This window comes from Cervus canadensis, chromosome 2 (assembly GCF_019320065.1).
Source record: "Cervus canadensis isolate Bull #8, Minnesota chromosome 2, ASM1932006v1, whole genome shotgun sequence".
Classification (NCBI taxonomy): Eukaryota; Metazoa; Chordata; class Mammalia; order Artiodactyla; family Cervidae; genus Cervus; species Cervus canadensis.
Window position 1 is genome coordinate 99,589,974 of NC_057387.1, and position 19,270 is coordinate 99,609,243.

At 41.6% G+C, this 19,270-nt stretch overlaps 1 protein-coding gene and 1 non-coding gene across 12 annotated transcripts in view; both read left to right on the plus strand.

The window, feature by feature from the left end:
- The first annotated feature begins 1,853 nt into the window (after nucleotides 1-1,853).
- Nucleotides 1,854-19,270, plus strand: part of SCMH1 (Scm polycomb group protein homolog 1) — a 208,503-nt gene continuing 191,086 nt past the window's right edge. For 4 of the 11 annotated variants that reach the window (XM_043461714.1, XM_043461713.1, XM_043461721.1 and 1 more), the window contains exon 1: nucleotides 1,914-2,040. The gene's annotated coding sequence lies outside the window, so the exon portion shown is untranslated. Of the gene's footprint in view, nucleotides 2,041-19,270 lie in introns of all 11 variants that reach the window. The other 7 variants (XM_043461716.1, XM_043461718.1, XM_043461722.1 and 4 more) reach the window with 6 other exon arrangements.
- LOC122437461 lies at nucleotides 13,719-13,825 on the plus strand. Its single transcript, XR_006268285.1, has one exon. It is a non-coding gene; the product is annotated as a U6 spliceosomal RNA (small nuclear RNA).

Here is a 19,270-nt window from a genome sequence, read left to right on the forward strand (position 1 = left end):
GCTGGGGTCAGAAAGGGCCCAAACGTCCATAGCAAATGTGAGCAAAAGCCTCACCTCACAGCACTCAATGGAAATGAAGGAATAAAGCCCTCACTGTGGTGCTTGTCAGGTGGTGAGGGATTCCAAATGAAGAATAAAAAGACCAGTCCCATTGGGGTCCTAGCGCTGTTGCTTACCAGCCCTGCACTTCTGTTTCTATCCTGTCTAGCATGCCTAGGCCTTGTGAACGCACCCCTCCAGGCTGGGCTTGGATCTTGAAAGCTCTTTCTGAAACGAAAATCTGATTTAGTCACTCTCCTACTTAAAACTTCAATAGCCTCTTACTGGCTATTGCAGGTATTCATAAGCCTTTTGGGCTCAGGACCCCTTTCCACTCTAAAAATTATGGAGGAACTTGAAGAGATTTTTCATGTGCTGTTTGTTACTTCTAACAATACTTACCATGTTAGGAATTAAAACAGAAATTTCTAAAATTTTGTTAATTCGCTTAAAATTACAATAAACGCATTACATGTTAACATAATCACATTTTAATAAAAAATTTCTATAATTTCTAAAACAAAATATTGATGAGAAAAGTGGTGTCTTACATTTGTACAAGTTTTTTCAACACTTGGCTTAAAGAAGACAGCTGGATTCTCAAATCTGTTTCCCCGTTTACTGTGTTGAAATATCATCTGTCCTGTAGTCTATGGAAAACTTCACCGTACGCTCATGAGAGAATCACAGTGAAAAAAGCAAATCACATTTAGCATTATTATGAAAATAATTTTGAGCTCACTGACCTCTGAAAGATCTCAGGGACACCAAGGAGTACCAGAACTACATACTATGAAAACCACTGGCCTATAAAATAAATTACATACAAGGACGTTAATTGTCATTCTAGCTACACAAAGACCTCCTTCAGCACCATCATCACCATATCCACAGTCTCCCATATTCCCGCTCCACCAGTCACACCAACCAGCCATCGGCTATCATGTGTCTTTATGCACACATCCTTCCCTCTGCCTGAAATAAGCTTCCTCCTTGCAGGCTCTTTCAAGAACCAACTTGAAAGTGTTTGACTCTCAAAGTGCCTCCTCCGACCCATCCTGACAGCTGATGACTCCCTGCTGGCAGAGCACAGGCTTTGAAGTCAGGTTGGAGGTGAATCTCCACTCAGCCATTTACTGTCTGGGTGACCTCGGACAAGTAGCTTCACCTCCCAGGGCTTCAGTTTCCTCTCTGCTAAAACAGGGATGGTAAAAGTGGACAGGCCGTTTAACCACAGGAGTGCAGCAAAAACTGTTTACTGACAGAACGAGTCTGTGAACAGGCACATGGATAGGGCTCAATGCATTAAGTACTTGTTGAATGGATCAATCAGTTAAGGGACAGGCGGCATCTTTTATTTACTGAGCATTTACTTACTGGGTTCCCAGCACTGTTTCTCGTGGACTTCACAAGCATTAACTTATTTTATCTTCACACCAACCGTCTGGATTGAATACTATTCCTTTAGAGGTGAAGGTCCTACGGTAGAGATTCAAGGTAACTCGCTTAACGTCACCCACCACCGGGTCCCCGAGCCCTCTGCAGGCCTCAGTTTACCCTCCCTTGAGAGGGCCAGTGGGGGTGTGGATCTGGGCCGCGGGGTATAAGGCTGGAGGAGACTGACAGCGGGCGCTGGCTGGGCCGGGCCGCTTGGGGGCGCCCTACCCGTACTCCCCACACACAGACACACACACCCCCCACCTCCTCCGGGCCCCCGCTCCGCGCGGGCCCAACGGCCCAGGCGCGCGCCACCCCACGGCGGGAGGCCCGGGGGGCGGGGCCAGGGAGCCCCCGCCCCGCCCCCGCCTCAGCCTCAGCCGCCGCCGCCGCCGCCTCGGTCGAGCCCCCCGCCGCCCGCCAGCCCGCCGGCCGGCCGGCCGCCGCCGCTCTCCGGAGCCGCCCCCGCCCGCCCCCTCCGCGCGTCCTCTCTCGCTCGCTGCGCAGCGGAAACATGGCGGCGGGCAGGGAGTGAGCCGCCCCGCGCCGTCGCTGCGCCCGCAGGTAAGCGCCTCGGTGGCCGCCTCCGCTCGCCAGGAAAGCCCGCGCCCTGAGGGGCCTGGGCCGCCAGGGGCCGCCCCGGGCGAGAAGGAGGCGCCGGGACCGGCCTGGCCGCTGCCCCCGCCCCTCGGGCCCTACTGTCCGTCTGTGTGTCCTGACCGGTCAGCCTGTCAGGGGTCCGAGCGCGGCTGTCGCCCGCCTACTCAGCGGTCCTGGAACCCCCGCGGCGTTCTGGATCCGCGGCCGGTCCGGCGGGGCCCAGTATCCGGCCCGCGGCCCTCACTCAATAGGGGCACCCCGGGGCTCCGCGAGGGAAAAACTCAAGGACACGGGGACTCTGGAGGGTCGGCATCGCGTGCGATCCGAGCGGGGGGTCGTTGTGTCCAAGCTAGCGGGGCTGGGTCGACCGGAGAGTGTTGGTTTTGGGCCGAGGGCCAAGAGTTGGAGGAGCTGTCAGTCTGCTCCGACAGGAGAGCTGAGAGATGCCTGTGGATCCTCGCCGGCCGGATCCGGTTCGGGGCAGGCGAGGACCGAGGTCGGCGGGCTTCCTGGCCCCGCTGAGGGTCGGAGGTGCGAAGGGCGGGGAGCTGTCAGCCGCGTCCTCCGGGCTGGCTCGGGCCGCGGGAGCTGCGCCGGGACAACTCACGTGTGCCGCCGGAAACCGGCGGGGAGAGCTGGTTTCCAACCTCCGATGGGGGCGGGGGCCTCTGGGCACTGAGGTGAGCCAGGGGCCGGAGGGCTTGGACACGTGGGCACGGCTGTGGGCCAGCCCCAGAGGAATGAAAAGGGGTTTCCAGGAGATAGGTGAACCCCAGAACGTCTCCAGATTAGAAAGGAATTTAAAAGTCATCTAGGATCCGTTTCTCTCGCCCCCATACCAAAGTAGCTTCGAAAATCCCAAATTCTACCCTAATAATTTGACCAGTCTATTTGAAGATCTTCTCCAGTGACGGGAAACTGATCTCTTCCCTAGGAAACCTATTCGTTCCTGGAAAGCTTTGGTGTTTCGAAATTTTTGTTTGTTTTGGTTGAAAGAAATAGATGCCTCCAATTCTTCCTTCTGTTCCCTTATTTACACCCATTAAGATACCTGAAGATCATGTCCCCGGAGCTTTGTCTTCACTAACTGATTCCACTTCCCGTCAGTTGTTTCTCATAGGCTGGGGTTCTCTCATTCCTTCTCTGAATGAACTCTAGTTTGCCCTTTAAAGGAGAGCTTCTTAATGTGAGCCAGGAGACAAAACCTATTAAATTGCTGCAAGACACTCTTTTGGCTCCAAGGAGTGACCTGCTTAAATATAAGGTACTCTATTCCTTTACTCATTTCTGTAGTGTGTTTTGAACTTAAAAAAAAAAAAAGATATCTAGTACTGTTTGTTTAAACCAACTAAAAGTTCTTATTTTGTGGAAGATTTTGGCTTTTCCCTCATTTTTTAAAATGTCTATAAACACTTTATCAAATGAGCCTGTGTATATTGAAGTGTGCAGTGCACCATGCAAATAGAAGAGCTTATTATTTTTTATACTGGAAAAGCTTTGAGATCTCATTTGATGCCAGACTGCAATTTAATATTTAGTTGGAGAGGGAAATGTTTTATTATATTGAACTCTTTGCTCTCTTTATAACTGCCAACGCGAGGCCCAAATTACTATGAAAAAGGACATTTTGTTGTTGTTGCTCACATACCAACCGGCTTTTTTTTTTTTTTTAACTTACTTTTTTTATCACTTAGCCTTGGTTTGTGGGGTTATGTTTTTAAATAGGGTCTTTACCAACATCCTGAACCCTTGCCTAAGCCACCCTGCAGGTTAGTAATTTTTTAAACTTAGCAGAGATATGATGGTCTTATAGATAAAATGTCAAGTCCTTATATCTGGGACCTGGCTTATGTTCTAAGCAAAATTTCACTTTTTATAACATAAACAAGCACATACCAGCAGTCAGAATTGGTTCTTTATCTTTCTTCTTATGTCCTCATTTTTTCAACTGGTCAGTGGTTTTGAAGTTTGCAGCACAGGTCAAGTTTTGATTTCTGGTATGTTTGTGCACATACTGTTTCCCTTTTATATAAATTGGATAAGATTTTGTATAGCACTGTTCTGTACAGAACTGTACAGACTCAGGAAAAGCTCTGATTCCTTCCCTTCAAAGGACTTGGAGTTAATGGTAGGAAATACTAAAAACCTATGAGAAAGATCTGTTGTGACTATCCTACTGAAAATGTAAATGCAACATCTTGTAAACTTTATACTTAATGTATCTACTGTATGTCAGGCACTATGCTATGTACTATGTTAACTGGGTAGACAGAGATAAGTAAGATACATTTCCAATCCTTGTGGAAATGGTGAATTAGTTGCTAAAATAGGTCATCTCAGAATAAAAAGTGAGAGCTTTGCCGCTTGATACTTCCACCAAGGGGAGGGCACTCAGACTAGCTCAGGACTTAAGGGAAGGCTTGAGGAAGAGATGACACCTGGCCCAAGTCCTAAATGGTAAGTAGAAGTAAGGCAGACAAAGAGGAGTAAAAAAAAAAAATGTGCTTCAAATAGAAAGAATAGCTTGAGGAAAGGCATCAATGTGAGAAAAGGAATAGCTTGCCTAGGGAACCACAAGCAGTTTGGTACTGCTAAGAAATAACAATAGTGATATAAGTGGTAAGTTGTGAGACTGGAAATACAATCAGAGCCCATGTCATGGTTAACCTTGTATGCATAAGTATCTTGAAATGAATTCAGTGGGTGATTTTTTTAAATCACTGGAAGGTTTTTATAGATATGCTTGAATAATTTTAAAATGAGATTATAGTGATGAAGAGAGAGGGATGAAGTTGAGAGAATCTGTGAGGCTTTATGATTGATTGGGTGTGTAGGTCAGAGGGTGAGTAGTCCAGTGTGATGTTTAGGTTTTTGATTTGGGTGACTGGGGAGATGATGGTGACATTAACTGAAGACAGGAAACACTGGATAATGATTTCAGTTTGGGACTTAGAGGTTTTGTGATTTTTTGAGTGAGATCAATGAGCAAACATGGTGGAAGTAAAATAGGAAAAAAAACAAGAGGTTATGGTCAGAAAGTGGAATATTAGAGTTAAATTGTCTGATGTGAAGCTCTTCTCACTGACAGCTAGGTCCATGTGTGAATTGCTGAAGTACAGCAAAGGTGAAGGCTGGTGAAGCTCAGTGTGACAGGGAACTGGGAGGCTGTTGTATGGAACGAGTCTTCTGCATCAGTAGTGAAGTGATTTAGGATGCGGAGGAGAGGGAGAGATTGTGACCCAGGTGCAGTGAATATAAGGGATTAATCGGGAGGGTGGTAGAAGACAGATGAGGAGGAGGGGTAAGGATTGATATAGCCAGATGGTGGAAACCTCAGAGGAGAAGGAATTTATAAATGCAGGAATGGAAAAGTAATGGTTTTTTACTTTTCCTTCCTGGAAGCAGGATACTGATCTGTTCATCTTTATTCTGATCTCATATTAATCGTTGTGTTGGGTCTGAAAAGTCTGTTCTTAGTCTTGAAAAACAGGAGAGCAGATACCCTATATCAAATCCTTTCTGCTAATACTTAATGACAAAAAGTCCATAGATGTTTTTTCTGTGATGGTCAGTGGATAGATAGGAAGCAATCAGTAGTGAGGATGGTTTGTGGAAAGAGTATAGTTAAGAGCCTAGGCTTTGGTTTAGAAAGACCAAGATTCAAATCTCAGCTCTGTCGCTTACTGGCCTTAAGACTGTAAGCAAATTGTTTAACCTCTGTGACTTTCAGTATCGTTATGTGTAAAAAATAGATTTCTGCTTTGTGGGGTGTCACAAAGATTACCTGAAATAATGTGTGTGTGTGTGTGTGTGTATACTGTAATGTGTATACACACACACACACACACATACTAGAAAAGCAATTGACACTTCAGAGATGCAAAGTATATGGTAGTTCTCTTCCAACTACTTTTAAGGGACGTAAGCTCTGCTGGCAGAAATGAAATTTTTTCATGCTTGACTAAATTAAAAGGCAGTAAATACTCTGAGGGAGGTAAAGCAAAACGATATAGAACTTTGGAGGTAGAGCCATCATTTCTCAACAGTTGGGACAAGGTTAGGCTTTACACTCAAGATGAATTATATTTAGGCCTTGGAGAACACATTGAAATAGATTAAATAATTTAGGTGGAACTACAAAATGGGGATAGATCATATGTTTTAAAAAATTAATAGTTGACAGAGGTTAAGTATTGTATTTGTGTAAGTCAGTAGTGAGAGATGTGGCTAGAGAGGTGGGCTGGGGCCATAGTATTAAAGACCTGAAACGTAGAAGCTTGGACTTGATTCTAAATATACTAGGGAGCCACAGATTGTACATCCTCCCTCTCTACCTCAGTCTCCTAACTGTAAAATCTATAGGTGTTAATTTAGAAACTTCGAATTTGTTTTTGAAATAAGCCAAGTAAGAAATTCACATTTGAAAAATAAGTTAAAAAAAGATAACTACTAGGATTTATTTTGTAGTTGTTGCTTAATCTTTGCAATAACCTTGTTTGGTAGACAGGCTTAGTGGAGTTGAAAGCATACAAGATCTCACTGGTAGAAAGTGACTAAAAAAAAGAAGAAAGTGACTAAAGATGTTCCAATTTCAAATTCTTTTTTATATTTCCATACTTATTAAGATTTGAAAAAGAAGCCTGGGTCCTCAATGTCACTAAATAATACAATCCAGGGTTGGTCACTTTTCTTCTGTGATCCTCAGTTCCCTCATTTATAAAGTGAGGGAAGGTGTAGGTGTAAGGCTTAACTAAAGTAGTGTGTGTATTGCACTTTACATAATGTGAAAAATACATAGTAGATACTCAAATGTTGCCCTCATCTGTAAATGACGGATTTTAACCAAGCCACTGCCAAGGTCTTAGTGCTAACTCCTCAGCCATCAGAGAACTGCTGGAACTGGTTATTTTGATAAGCTTTGGCCATATAAACCCAGCAAGTCTTGTTCTCTGGTATCTTTGTCTTAGTTCTTCCGATCATCTCTTTTTCTTCTGTACTGTTGTTCTGGTGCTGACTTGGCTTCCGCTTACTCTCTCCCAATCCTGCTTGTTGCTCCCTTTCAAACCTTTCCACTTGTTCTCTGAAACTCGTATTTCCTAAACTGTCAACTATTTTATGGGATGTTTTATGTGTGCTGGCCTTAAATGGGAGCCAGTAGAGTAAGAGTACTTGCTCTCTAGCCCTTCTGAATGGGTGCAGCTCATTTTCTTAGACCACTCTTTGCAAAAGGAACGAGATAAGGATGACTGTAATTTTTTGTGCACCACTATCCCACACATTCCGTGAATCAAGGTAAACTGGAAGTGGTGAAACAGGAGATGGCAGGAGTGAACATCGACATTTTAGGAATCAGTGAACTAAAATGGACTGGAATGGGCAAATTTAATTCAGATGACCATTATATCTACTACTGTGGGCAAGAATCCCTTAGAAGAAATAGAGTAACCCTCATAGTCAACAAGAGAGTCCGAAATGCAGTAAAGTAAAGTGAGGTCGCTCAGTCATGTCCGACTCTTTGCAACCCCATGGACTGTAGCCTACCAGGCTCCTCCATCAATGGGATTTTCCAGGCAAGAATACTGGAGTGGGTTGCTATTTCCTTCTCCAGGGGATCTTCCTGACCCAGGGATTGAACCCAGGTCTCCCACATTGTAGGCAGGCGTTTACCATCTGAGCCACCAGGGAAGTCCGAAATGCAGTACTTGGTTGCAATCTCAAAAATGACAGAATGATCTCTGTTCATTTCCAAGGCAAACAATCCATAATCACAGTAATCCAAGTCTATGCCCTAACCACTAATGCTGAAGAAGCTGAAGTTGAACCTATGATGACCTACAAGATTTTCCAGAACTAACATCAAAAAAAAGGTGTCCTTTTCATCATAGGGGACTGGAATGCAAAAGTAGGAAGTCAAGAGATACCTGAAGTAATAGGAAAGTTTGGCCTTGGAGTGCAAAATGAATCAGGGCAAAGGCTAACAGAGTTTTGCCAAGAGAACGCAATGACTGTAGCAAGCACCCTCTGCCGACAACACAAGAGACGACTTTACACATGGACATCACCAGATAGTCAACACCGAAATCAGATTGATTATATTTTTTTCAGGCGAAGATGGAGAAGCTCTATACAGTCAGCAAAAACAAGACTGAGAGCTGTGGCTCAGATCATGAACTCCTTATTGCCAAATTCAGACTTAAATTGAAGAAAGTAGGGAAAACTACTAGACCATTCAGGTATGACCTAAGTCAAATCCCTTACGACCATACAGTGGAAGTGACAAATAGATTCAAGGGATTAGATCTGATAGACAGAGTGCCTGAAGAACTAGGAACAGAGGTTTGGGACATTGTACAGGAGGCAGTGATCAAGACCATCCCCAAGAAAAAGAAATGCAAAAAGGCAAAATGGTTGTCTGAGGAGGCCTTACAAATAGCTGAGAAAAGAAGAGAAGTAAAAAGCAAAGGAGAAAAGGAAAGATATTCCCATTTGAATGCAGAGTTCCAAAGAATAGCAAGGAGAGATAAAACCTTCCTCAGTGATCAATGCAAAAAAAAAATAGAGGAAAACAATAGAATGGGAAAGGCTAGAGATCTCTTCAAGAAAATTAGAGATACCAAAGGAACATAACATGCAAATATGGGCACAATGAAGGACAGAAATGTTATGGACCTAGCAGAAGCAGAAGGTATTAAGAAAAGGTGGCAAGAATACACAGAAGATACAAAAAAGATCTTCACGACCCAGATAATGACAATGGTGTGATCACTCAACTAGAGCCAGACATCCTGGAGTCCGAAGTTAAGTGGGCATTAGGAAGCATCACTACGAACAAAGCTAGTGGAGGTGATGGAATTCCAGTTGAGCTATTTCAAATCCTAAAAGATGATGCTGTGAAAGTGCTGCACTCAAAATGCCAGCAAATTTGGAAAACTCAGCAGTGGCCACAGGACTCGAAAAGGTCGGTTTTCATTCTAATCCCAAAGAAAGGCAATGCCAAAGAATGCTCAAACTACCACACAGTTGCACTCATCTCACACGCTAGTAAAGTAATGCTCAAAATTCTCCGAGTCAATCTTCAGCAATACGTGAACTGTGAACTTCTAGACGTTCAAGCTGGTTTTAGAAAAGGCAGAGGAACCAGAGATCAAATTGCCAACATCCGTTGGATCATTGAAAAAGCAGGAGAGCTCCAGAAAAACATCTATTTCTGCTTTATTGACTATGCCAAAGCCTTTGACTGTGTGGATCACAATAAACTGTGTGGAAAATTCTGAAAGAGAAGGGAGTACCAGGCCACCTGACCTGCCTCTTGAGAAACCTATACGCAGGTCAGGAAGCAAAAGTTAGAACTGGACATGGAACAACAGACTGGTTCCAAATAGGAAAAGGAGTACATCAAGGCTGTATATTGTCACCCGGCTTGTTTAACTTATATGTGGAGTGAAACGATGTGCTGGATGAAGCATAAGCTAGAATCAAGATTGCTGGGAGAAGTATCAATAACCTCAGATATGCAGATGACACCACCCTTATGGCAGAAAGTGAAGAAGAACTAAAGAGCCTCTTGATGAAAGTGAAAGAGGAGAGTGAAAAAGTTGACTTAAAGCTCAACATTCAGAAAACTAAGATCATGGCGTCTGGTCCCATCACTTCATGGCAAATAGATGGGGAAACAGTGGAAACGGTGGCTGACTTTCTTTTTTGGGCTCCAAAAATCACTGCAGATGGTGATTGCATCCATGAAATTAAAAGATACTTACTCCTTGGAAAGAAAGTTATGACCAACCTAGACAGCGTATTAAAAAGCAGAGACATTGCTTTGCCAACAAAGGTCCGTCTAGGCAAGGCTCTGGTTTTTCCAGTAGTCATGTGTGGATGTGAGAGTTGGACTATAAAGAAAGCTGAGTGCTGAAGAATTGATGGTTTTGAACTGTGCTGTTGGATAAGACTCTTGGGAGTCCCTTGGACTGCAAGGGGTTCCAACCAGTCCATCCTAAAGGAGATCAGTCCTGGGTATTCTTTGGAAGGACTGATGTTGAAGCTGAAACTTTAATACTTTGGCCACCTGATGTGAAGAACTGACTCATTTGAAAAAACCCTGATGCTGGGAAAGATTGAGGGCAGGAGGAGAAGGGGACGACAGAAGATGAGATGGTTGGATGGCCTCATCAACTCAGTGGACATGAGTTTGGGTGAACTCCAGGAGTTGGTGATGGACAGGGAGGCCTGGCATGCTGCAGTCCATAGGGTTGCAAAGAGTCAGACACAACTGAGCAACTGAACTGAACTGAACTTCTTAAAATCTTGTTCTTTCTGGCACAACGGCTGTACCACTCTCATTGTCTTATATGTACATCATCTCTGTTGTTAAAGACCTCGTACACACAGTCTTCATTTCTGCCTCAATTTCTGGGCTTATCCTGAGTGACTTTAGTATTCATATGGATATCTGTTTCTTCAACACATTGGCCTCTTCAACTGAGGTGATCATCCTTTTAACTAATCAGCTCCCGTAGTTACACCATGGGCTTTGTTCTCACTTGAATATGGCCCACCTCTGAAATTATAAATGAAGACATACATATTTGTTCCAAATTTTCCCAACTACCTGTCCTTTGACTGTCCCTACACTTTCTTTGACCTCACTGAGACCTGTTTGCACTTCCTTCCCTATCCAGCTTAGTTTTCTTAGTCTCTAACTTATTTCATTCACTCTCTTATCATTATCTTTTATCTCTGTCCCTTGCTTGTTGTCCTTCTGTCCCTGTCTGGGCAAAATTCCAAACTAATCTCTCTCTTCTTGCCTGTACCAGCTCTACTGAGCCCTGTTTGGAAAAAAAATACTCACTTTTACAGATCTCTGCCATCGCGGAGATGGGAAGATAAAGAAGGATAGATAATTACAATTGCATATTATTGAAGGATGTCACACATTTTTTCCTGCTTAATTTGAAGCGTATAAAAACCCTGTTAGATAGGATGCCAGGTCATTATAAACTCTATTTTCTGATAAGAAACTGAGGTGTAGGTGAATTAAATGCTATGCCCAGTGTGAAATAGCTGTTAAATGTCAAAAAAGCAACTCAAAACCAGGCATTCTTACTACAGATTCTGTATTTTGTCCAGAATGGTTCACTGTCTCTTATGACTTACTTTTGAAGACTCTGTGCTTTCTGAACCTTCTGGTGGTTCTGCTACAAGTCATCATATATTAATTTTCTTAAATTTTAAAGCATTTAAGACTGATGCATTAATTTCCCCCTCTGTATTTACTATAGTTGTTGCCATTGTTCAGTTCAGCTCAGTTCAGTCATTCAGTCGTGTCCGACTCTTTGCAACCCCATGAATCGCGGCACGCCAGGCCTCCCTGTCCATCACCAACTCCCGGAGTTTACTCAGACTCATGCCCATCGAGTCGGTGATGCCATCCAGCCATCTTATCCTCTGTCATCCCCTTCTCCTCCTGCCCCCAATCCCTCCCAGCATCAGGGTCTTTTCCAATGAGTCAGCTCTTTGCATGAGGTGGCCAAAGTATTGGAGTTTCAGCTTCAGTATCAGTTCTTGCCATTGTTAGCTTTTAAAATTAAAGCATGTACATAATTGTATATTCACTTTAATCACTGTATCTGTTGCTCATTGATGTATTACAGGCACATTTCTAAGTGTTTTCTTATTTATTATAATTGCTTTACATTTGCTTTTGTAGACTTTCCTCTGGGGTGCTCAAACATGATGGAAATAAAGGCTGTTTTAGTCATTATATTCTGTGAAGTATAACAGAAAACATGAAAGTCAGCATACTTGTTCTTAGAGATATTTAAGAAAAGAGCAGACAACTGTTTGTCTTAGATGATTTAAAGTTTTGGACTTCCAATCCCAATTTTTTGGTGCTCTGTCTTATCTCCGGTTATCTCAAAGGACTGCTGGAAAGTCTCCAAGCTAAATTAAGTTTATTTCTTTAAGTATAAAAGTTTACGAAGCCTAATAGGCCCAGTTCCAAATTAACAGCTTAAAAACATTGTCTAATCTCTTTATGTGTGTTTTTTCAATTTTTTATTCATTCATTCAACAAATATTTATTAATGCCTTTTAATTGCCAAACTCTGTGCTGTGTACACTGACAATAGATGGAATTTGCCTGTGAAGGCATCTATTCTAGACTTTTGTCTGTTGGGAGTTTTTAAATCACAGATTCAATTTCAGTGCTTGTAATGATCTGTTTGTGTTTGATATTTGTTCCTGGTTTGGTCTTAGGAGATTGTATCTTTCCAAGAATTTGTCCATTTTTCCTAGGCTGTCCATCTTCTTGACATATAGTTGCCTGTAGTAAGTAGTCTCTTAGGTCCTTTGTATTTTTGTGGTGTCAGTTGTAACTTCTCCTTTTTCATTTCTAATTTTATTGATTTAGGCTCTCTCCCTTTTTTTCGTCATGAGTCTGGCTAAAGGTATATCAATTTTGCTTATCATTTCAAGCAATAATAATCTACGTTCCAACAATTTTTCTCTCACATAATCTACAATCCAACAGTTCTTCTCCTAGGTAAATACCCTTTAGAAACACTCCTATGCATATATAAAGAGACTTTCAAAAATATCTATGCAACATTTTTATAGCAGAAAATTCAAACTAGTCCAAATGTATAATTAATAAAAGAAAGAAAATATTACAGTATATTTATCTAATGGAATTCCATACAGTAATGGAAATGAATAAACTAGATCTGTACAGTAACTTGAGTGAATCTCACAAATAAAAAAGTTGAGTAAATAAAGCAAATGGCAGAACACATTTATATAAAGCCCAACATTGATATATTATTTATGGAAGCATACTTACATAATAAATGCTTAAAGAAATGCATGGTAATGAAAAAATATAATATCAAAGTAAGGATAGTGGATATCTCTGAAGTGCAGGGTTGCGAGAAAAGACTAGTAATACTGCTGGGAAGAGCAACAGGGGATTTAAATTGTATTGGTAAATGTTTTTTCAGCCAAACTGTGGATATATGGTTGTCCATTCATTATTATTTATCCCTTTTTATATATCTGAAATATTGTATAAGATATGTATTTTTAAGAAATAATATGTAGTTCTTGTCATGAGTTTAATGCAGGAAGGGAAGGATCAGCAGAAATATAGAATATTTATGAATAGGATAAATATGCTATTCATAGAATGAATCATGTAACTGTTTTTACAGGTCTGAAATGGTCTCATATAGGAAACTTCAGGTAATTCAGCATCTTTCAAGCTAATGTAACAAGGACTCTCATTGAAATATATTCAGAGTAATATGAGACACAAGGGCAGGAACAGTTGACTACCAAGGCAGAAGGAGGGAGATGGTTTTTGGAAAGGCTTCAGAGAGAAAGAGAATGAAATTTAACCTGGATTAAATGTTTGAGAAGGAATTCACTAAGTAGGCTAAAGAGAAGAATGCCTTCCAGATAGAAGTTAAAGCCCTTTTGCAGACGGAATCCTCTAGGTAGAGTATGTGGAGGTTAAAGAAGCACAGCAGAGGAAGAGACTAAGGAGGGGAGCAAAAACAACAGCAAGTGTCTGTGTAGTAGTTACTGTGCATTTTATACTGTGCATTGTAAGCCCAGATGGGAAACAGGCACCTAAGGGTTAAGTAACCATGCTGTCTCTGGCAGCACATATACTAAAATTGGAACGATACAGAGAAGATTAGCACAGCCCCTGTGCAAAGATGACATGCAAATTCGTGAAGTGTTCCATATTTGTAGAGGAAGGGACCATGTGTATACCTATGGCTGATTCATGTTGAGGTTTGACAGAAAACAACAAAATTCTGTAAAGCAGTTATCCTTCAATTAAAAATAAATAAATTAGGAAAAAAAAGAGTGAAGTAACCTGTCCAAGGTCATAGGACTATCAGGAGGTGGAACCAGGATTCGAACTCTTGACAGTTCAAATCCTGTCTGGTCCAGAGTCTATGCCCTTGGCCAGTAAGTTGTACTCTGAATCACTGCATGATAAGCAAAATCAGAAGAAAGGGGTGTTTTTAATGCCAGAGGAACAAGAGTAAGTTTCAAAAAGAAAGGAATAGTTAGCAGTGTGAAAGACCTTACGGAGATAAAGTAGAAATACTACAAAGAGATCATTGGATTAAAAAAAAATCGCTGTGCTCTAAGATACAGTAAGGGATACCAAGATAACAGAGATGTGGATATCTCAGTAGTGGTTCAGTCCACCAGTTCTGTGGGCCAGTGATTATAATTTCCACTGTCACGTAAATATTATTAGCTCCATTTTATATGTAAAGTAACTTAAATTCAGAGATATTTGGCCTTAATTATATAATTTATTTGTGATAGAACTCAGTTTCAAACCCAGACATCCTGTCTTAAGCCATAATGCATCTTTCCAATTTACCATGCATACTCCCCACAAGTGGTGTTATATAATTCTAAGGTTTCATCAGTCAGTACAGGAGGTGAGGTTGACTTGTAAGAATTAACTTGCTTTTTAGCTGAATATATCCTGTCTCAGGGTTTCCCCGGTGGCTCAGTGGTGAAGAATCTGCCTGCCAGTGCAAGAGATATGGGTTCGATTCCTGGGTCAGTAAGATATGCTGGAGAAGGAAATGGCAACCCACTCCAGTTTTCTTGCCTGGGAAGTCCCCTGGACAAAGGAGCCTGATGGGCTATAGTCCCTGGGGGTTGCAAAGAGTCAGACATGACTTAGTGACTAAACAACAAACAACAAATCCTGTCTCAACATTATAGGTAAACTAGAAGGATCCTTGAATAGAAGAATGAAATACTTCAGTGAATCAGTCATGCTTTTTTTTTTTTAATTTGAGTAAACAGATGAACTATTTCCTTGTTAGGGTAAGTGCTCCTATTTTAATAAGTTGCAAAGTTTCTGTAGCCCCTCAAGCCTTGGTGTAATCCACTTCCTCCTTCTTAACCAACACGTATTTATCAGCTGTGTACTGAGGATACAAAAATGTGAATAAGATTCTTTCTCTCAGTGAGCTTATTATCCTGGTGATAGCTGGGATAAAAAGTTATTATAATTTTATCTCTGGTCTTCCTCCTCCAAACTTATAACTACAGTCTAATCATAAGGAAAACTAGACAAATCCCAATTGAGAGATATTCTGTGAAATACTTGACCACTATTCCTCAAAGCTATCAAGGTCATCAGGCAAGAAAAGTCAGCCAGATGAGTCTAAGATGACATGATGACAAAAATGTGTTATCCTGGGAAGGGTAATAGGATCCTGAAACAGAAAAAGGAAATTAAGTGAAAACCAAGGAAGCCTCAATGAAATGTGGACTTCAGTTAATGGTATATCCATATTGGTTCATTAATTATAACAAATGTACCATACTAATGTAAGATGCTAGTAATACGGGAAACCGTGCAGAATATATGGGAACTCTGCACTATCTTTGCAGACTTCTGTAAATCTAAAATTGTTCTTAAATAAAAGCTTATTTGTAAAAAGTAATAATAAAGTCAAAATAATTGTATATGCTGTTTCTTTGGAATTTAATTAAAACACATTTCTTCATAAAATATTCCCAGTTTGGTTGACATGTATGATGGGACTGACAAACTGCAGTCTGTTGATAGCTGCATGTTCTAATGTGTTTGCTATGTACATGCCATATACATTTTTTCTATTTCAGTGTCTTATACATGTAGATGGGCTTCCCTGGTGGCTCAGATGGTAAAGCATCTGCCTCCAGTGAGGAAGACCCAGGTTCAATCCCTGGGTTGGGAAGATCCCCTGGAGAAGGGAATGGCAACCCACTTCAGTATTCTTGCCTGGAGAATTATGTGGATAGAGGAGCCTGGCAGGCTATGGTCCATGGGGTTGCAAAGAATGTGAAGTCAAGTGGGCCTTAGGAAGCATCACTACGAACAAAACTAGTGGAAGTGATGGAATTCCAGTTATGCTGTCTCAAATTCTAAAAGATGATGCTGTGAAAGTGTTGCACTCAATATGCCAGCAAATTTGGAAAACTCAGCAGTGGCCACAGGACTGAAAAAGGTCAGTTTTCATTCCATTCCCAAAGAAAGGCAATGTCAAAGAATGTTCAAACTACTGCACAATTGCACTCATCTCACACGCTAGCAAAGTAAAACTCAAAATTCTCCAAGTGAGGCTTCAACAGCGCGTGAACCTTGAAATTCCAGATGTTCAAGCTGGATTTAGAAAAGGCAGAGGAGCCAAAAATCAAATTATCATCATCTGTTAGATCATCGAAAAAGCGAGAGAGTTCCAGAAAAACATCTACTTTTGCTTTATTGACTACGCCAAAGCTTTTGACTCTTTGGATCACAAAAAAAAAAAAAAAAACTGTGGAAAATTCTTAAAGAAATGGGAACACCAAAACCACCTGACCTGCCTCTTGAGATATCTGTATGCAGGTCAAGAAGCAACAGTTAGAACTGGACATGGGACAACAGACTGGTTCAAAATCAGGAAAGGAGTACATCAAGGCTGTATGTTATCACCCTGCTTATTTAGCTTACATGAGAGTACATCATGTGAAATGCTGGGCTGGATGAAGCACAAGCTGGAATCAAGATTGCCAGGAGAAATATCAATAACTTCAGATATGCAGATGACATGACCCTTAAGGCAGAAAGCAAAGAAGAACTAAAGAGCCTCTTGATGGAAGTGAAAGAGGAGAGTGAAAAAGTTGGCTTAAAACTCAACATTCAGAAAACTTAAGATCATGGTCCCATCACTTCATGGCAAATAGATGGGGAAACAGTGGAAATAGTGACAGACCTTATTTTCTTGGGCTCCAAAATCACTGCAGATGGTGACTGCAGCCATGAAATTAAAAGATGCTTGCTCCTTGGAAGAAAAACTATGACCAACCTAGACAGCATAATAAAAAGCAGAGACATTACTTTGTCACAAAGGTCCATCTAGTCAAGGCTATGGTTTTTCCAGTAGTCATGTATGGATGTGAGAGTTGGACTATAAAGAAAGCTGAGTGCAGAAGAATTGATGCTTTTGAACTGTGGTGTTGAAGAAGACTCTTGAGAGTCCCTTGGACTACAAGGAGATCCAACCAGTCCATCCTAAAGGAAATCAGTCCTGAATATTCATTGGAAGGACTGATGCTGAAGCTGAAACTCCAATACTTTGGCCACCTGATGGGAAGAACTGACTCATTTGAAAAGACCCTGATGCTGGGAAAGATTGAAGGCAGGAGGAGAAGGGGACGACAGAGGATGAGATGGTTGGATGGCATCACCAACTCGATGGACGTGAGTTTGAGTGAGCTCTGGGAGTTGGTGATGAACAGGGAAGCCTGGCGTGCTGCAGTCCATGAGATCACAAAGAGTCGGACACGACTGAGTGAGTGAACTGACTAATATGTAGATGACAGAAGTATGCTAACTCCTAGTCAACAGAGAGAACTCAAGACAAATGTAAAAACTTTCTTACCACGTAATATTGCTTGTTAATTGAAACCACAAAACACTTATTTGGAGGGATTGCAGCTAGGTACTCACTGGTTTGTGAGCAGACATGATTCAGTTCATATAGGAATGTTCCTTTATTGAGCTGTTTGTGTGATACTATAAAAAGGTACTGTTACCTATTATCACTGTATATGAGTGCAAGTTGGATACTTATTTTTTTCTACAAATGCTTTATAAGATTAGTGTGATTCTTGGATGAGATCAACTTAAAAGTCCTAGATTTAGTTTTAGGAAAAAACCTCTTGAGAAATTGCTTAATCATAGTTTATATTAATAGTTCTTTTACTAAATGCATCTTCCTCATCAATTATAGTTTTGCCTGCATTTATACTCTTTTTATTGGCTGTACTGGATCTTCATTGTGGTGTATGGGCTGTCTCTAGTTGGGGTATGCAGGGGCTTCTGTAGCTGCAGCACATGGGCTTCTCATTGCAGTGCATAGTCTTCTCTTTTTGCAGAGCACAGGCTCCAGAGCACGTGGGCTCTCTGGTTGCAGCATGCAAGCTTAGTTGCTGCTTGGCATGTGGGATCTTAATTCCCTGACCTGGGATCAAATCTGTGTCTCCTGCATTGAAAGGCGAATTCTTAACCACTGGACCAGCAGGGAAGTCCTAAAGGAAACCACTCACAGAAATTTATCTTCAAAGGACATATTCTATAAATAATTATTTAATAACTAGATGTCCTGTCTTTATAGAAAGCTTAGAAAATAATACTAACAAGTACCAGTAGAGCTAGCAATTCTCTTTCTTCTTTATTGATCCAGAACCTACTCTCCAAACGCCACAACTCTTAACCCTCTTACTTCCACACCACCTCCAACTTAATTATTTAATGCAGCTTTCTTAATGAGTAAACAAGGATTGCTTATTTGGGTTGAATTCTGTTAACTGCCTTAGTAATAAATAGATTTTTAAAATAAAGAGCCTCTTGATGAAAGTGAAAGAGGAGAGTGAAAAAGTTGGCTTAAAGCTCAACATTCAGAAAAAGATCATGGCATCCAGTCCCATCACTTCATGGCAAATAGATGGGGAAACAGTGAAAACAGTGGCTGACTTTCTTTTTTTGAGTTCCAGAATCACTGCAGATGGTGATTGCAGCCAGGAAATTAAAAGACACTTACTCCTTGGAAGGAAAGTTATGACCAACCTAGATAGCATATTAAAAAACAGAGACATTACTTTGCCAACCAAGGTCCGTCTAGTCGAGGCTGTGGTTTTTCCAGTAGTCATGTATGGATATGAGAGTTGGACTATAAAGAAAGCTGAGCGGTGAAGAATTGATGGTTTTGAACTGTGGTGTTGGAGAAGACTCTTGAGAGTCCCTTGGTCTGCAAGGAGATCCAGCCAGTCCATCCTAAAGGAGATCAGCCCTGGGTGTTCATTGGAAGGACTGATGCTGAAGCTGAAACTCCAATACTTTGGCCACCTGATGCGAAGAGCTGAGTTATTTGAAAAGACCCTGATGCTGGGAAAGATTGAGGGCAGGAGGAAAAGGGAACGACAGAAGATGAGGTGGTAGGATGGCATCACCGACTGAATGGACATGAGTTGAGTCAACTCCTGGAGTCGGTGGTGGACAGGGAGGCCTGGCATGCTGCAGTTCGTGGAGTTGCAAAGAGTCGAACACGACTGAGTGACTGAACTGCACTGAATGCTGACCTTGGTAGTTAGGCATCAAAGTTATCTTCTTGAAAAGAGCTAGTTGAAT